Source organism: Cryptomeria japonica, chromosome 8 (assembly GCF_030272615.1).
Source record: "Cryptomeria japonica chromosome 8, Sugi_1.0, whole genome shotgun sequence".
NCBI classification, from domain to species: Eukaryota; Viridiplantae; Streptophyta; class Pinopsida; order Cupressales; family Cupressaceae; genus Cryptomeria; species Cryptomeria japonica.
Window position 1 is genome coordinate 720309260 of NC_081412.1, and position 4363 is coordinate 720313622.

Below are 4363 nucleotides of genomic sequence, written 5' to 3' on the forward strand. Positions count from 1 at the left end.
ATAGAAGAGAATGTTAGTGCTCAAATGGAGAAATTTTAGAAAAAGAGAGGTTTGAAGTGGGATGTGAGAAGTTGCCTTAAACATGTTTGCTTTATATTTACAATGGGTTCTCTATATTTGTACAAATTTTGGTGATGAAGATGGTTTGTGAGAGTTAGTTTGAATGTTAATGATGCTCGTAGCTTGTTGCAAGTTTGAAAGATTTGTGTCATTGTTTCAACTCCATAATATGAAGCAATTTTTCTTTGCAAGATTATTGTTGCCTTTGTTTTATTTAAATTTTTATATATTCTAAAAGTTTCCTAGAAGAGTTTTGATTTGGTAGAAGATTGTTCTAGAGCTACACCAATTGATACCCATTAAGGGTTTTCAATTGTTGATCTGTATAATTACTATAGAAATAAGTTGGCAAGTAAAATGTCATTCTCTATTATCATCAAAACTTGTTCTATAAATCCCAATTCAACAAGGATTAGTGTCACAAAAAGGACATTCCTTCCTTCAACCCTAAACCAAGCTCTACTATCAAATGCAAGAAAATTCAATGAAAATACTAGTACCAAAGCTCATATTACAAGCTCTATTATCAAATGAAAATAAGTAGAAATAGAATCCTACATTTAATCGTAGTATAAAATAATTCTCAACATTATTCCTATGAGGAAAGATATCCTAGTAGTATCCCTAATATATAAAAGTTATAGTATAAATGCAACATAAGTTGTATGCAAAAAAGAATAATAGAATGAACTATAAATAGTAAGTAATTATTGTTGATATCCCCATGAGATTGCATCACACATCCCACTCTATGCTCCTGAATATCTTCCAAATAATCAACTCAAGTCTCTAGGTGTTTACATTGAGCTCCACTCACAATAAGAAAGTACAAGGTGATCAAGTGATGAATAATTCCATCCCAAGCCTCCTATTTATAACAAGAGAGAAAAAATTACTAGTAGCTTCCCAAACCACCTTGCTACCAATGATTAATGCATGAGGAGGAATAAACACTTAGAATTGGGCATTGAAGTTTTCTAGTACAACATGTAATTGCACAATTTCCAATGTAACCCTTTAGCTCTCTCCAAATATCATGACCAAATTTGATTCACTCAAATGATCCTAATCATCAAATTTTTTAACAATATTCAAATGCAATTTATAATGATCCCAAATTATTCAATACATTTCTTCAATAAGCCCAATAAACACATGGCTACTAAACCATGTGAGTCCTATAATATACAAATTATTGGCACATGCCCTAAAATATAGAATTTTTTTGTGAAGTTTAAACCCTAAAACCTGAACATTTTGAATACATTTTTCTAGTTTTTTATCAATTTGATCATGTAGGATTTTGCCAAGATCAAGGGCACAATGAAAAGCATAAAAAGAGAGACAATAGAATGACAAGAACAAAACTGTATTCTCATCAATATGCAAATGATCAACTGGATTAACCAATACAATGAATATAGGCCTACTTATATAGGCAAGGCCATATGGATGTACGAGCACACAATTATGACATGTGGCTCAATGAGAAACAAGGGTAGGTAAGAAATACTAGGGGTAGGTAGGAGAAATAATATAATATTCCACAAGAGGTGGATGACCCACCGAATGTGGAGTGTAACAGCAAAATAAGACCACAAAAGGTGGAATTTCTCCTACAAGCTCTATCCCTATGTGCACACTTCCCTGAGTGTCTCAAATCCAAACTACGAAGAGATGCATTATCCTAAGTTAACTTAAGTAAAGTGTAATAATATCCAAAATGAATATTTATTTACACCAACAGATCCCATTCAATTTTTTGTTTCCCTAGCCCTGCTTTGGCCATCATTTATATCTAGTCATAGAATTCCTTCAGTGGACCCCTTTGTTGATTTGTACTCGGTGTTGTGATTTGCCTCCTCTTCTATCCTTATAATGTCAAAATGTAAAAAAAATGTATGTTAAGATGTTTGACTCAAGTTGCCCATACCTCATTCACCACCATCTCATCTTATCCATTATAATTTTAGGCTTTAACTTGCCAACATCCCTTTCCTTCAACTCTATTTCTCATGCCTCCTTGCTTCCTTTTTTATGTCTCCTGTAGAATTTTGAGGTTACCCTCACTTGTCTATTTCTCCCCCTATTTATTGCGCGATTAATCTTTGATTCCTACTAACCTTCATTGTACTTAAATCCAAGCCTTTAGGGATTGACTAAATTTTTATATTGCATAAACAATAGGCTCAAAGTTTGAACCCCAATGTCCTCCTACATATACAATATCAAATTCTCGAGTGCCAAAATCCATTACATTATTATAAATATGTTAAATTTCCTTTACATTAGTACTAGAGGACTTGGTCACATCAAGTCCTAATCTCCATCCTAATGGGTTTGTCAATTTTTTTCTATCACCATACTTGAAGGATCTTGTACCATGGAACCCCAACCCTAACATGCTTTCAAGTCATCATTTTCCTTGATAAGATAGTATAATGTCTTAGATTCTTGATCTCTACTCAACTCTATCAAGCAAATTTTGAGCTTTCATACTCTTTTATCCCTGGTGCTCTAAATGACCATCACTATTTTATCTCCCAACTCCTAATCATTGATCCTTTATTTCTTATGAAACTTTGAGGTTTTTAATGTCCACTTACCTTATCTTATAATTTTTACAAGGAACATGATCTATGAATCCCCTTTACTTCTTCATTCCTCCCTTCTAGTCCCATATTCCTTTGTCTTCCCTTGCACCTTGCACCTTGCATCCCAACCCCTAATCCCTCAGTCTTCATAGGAAATTACATAGTTTTTAGTCATGTATATCTTTAGAATATCCCCATTCGAATACATAGTCCCATACACTCCCTTCTATTTTACAAGATGCCATTAAAGTTTATAATTGACTTTGATTGAGCTATACGAGAACCCATATCGTATCGAAAAGCCATTAGGCATGTCAAAAACATGAATCTAATTGTAAAGCTACTTTATGATGATAAAAATAGGTAATGATAATTTTGAATACCATAAATGAAATCCTAGCACTCACATGTCTATAAAAAAGTACATGGCTTGAGTGTAGAAGGAATGTTTTTGCTACCCTAGGAATTTCAATAACATATCCAAGAAATATTTTACTATAGGGGTGCATTGGTGCTTTCAATGTTTTAACCTATATACAAACCCTATAAATTATGCCAAGAAAAACATACTGCACTCTAAATATTATAAATACAAGAAAAATGATGCAACAAGGGTTGGTCATTTTGATTGCAACTATCTTAAGTTGTTTTAGGGTTTCAATATTATTAGGTCTAGGTTAAAAATGACAAGAATATATGTTGCAAATCATATGAAGAGTTTAAAGGAAGCTATGCATGTAGTTAAATGTCTGCATATCAAATTGCAATGATTCAAGAAAAACTTTGAACCTAGTTATGGAGTTCTCTTGCAATATTTGGTGGTATAAATGTAATGAGTGTTGGATGAATGCGTGACAACATTGCAATCCTTTGTGGTGTTCTTTTCATTTCACATGGTTATTGTAGCTTTGATACAAGTACTATGAATGCTTGGTTGGATTGAACTTTATCATTAATCTGTATATACAAATCTAGCTTTAGGTGTGAGTTGCAAGCATGATCTTTTCCTCCTTGTAGGTTATGGAACTCTTGCCCATCCGAGTAGGCACAAATCCTAAATGGTGAATGATCAAGCATATTTCATCCTAATATCCTTTGTCCTCATTAGTCTAAGTTTGGATTATAATCTATTATGCTCATATGTTTCATTGATACAACTAAGATCACATTGCATGCAAGTCAAAATTAGTAAACCATTGAAGGAACTTGCAAGTATGTTATCATTCTACTACATGTGCATGGTTAGCTAAAGGGAAATACATGTTTGCGAGCCAACACTATCCATATTAAATATATTTGCAATGTTACATACACATTCCTTAGAAGATTATTACTTAATCCTAATGTGTGACATCCTACATAAATGTAGACCACAACATTATTAAATATAAAATATTTCTATATGCAAGATGTACAACACTTTCTTAACAAATAACCAATAAAAAGATTAAAGTAAACTATTTCTAAAAGGTGAACTAATATTGAACAACATTGAACCTTAGAACAAAAAGAAAATTAAAAGAACAAAAAGAAAATAAAAACCTAAAAAATATTATATTCATTAAATACCATGAAAAAAATAAAATACTAATTTTTATAATCATTAAAATAACTAAATCTCTAATACATTATCCCAACTTGGATTATACTACTACGAACCAAAAATTTCCCTTGGTTTTCAAAGGGGTTAAAGATTAAAATAAATTAAA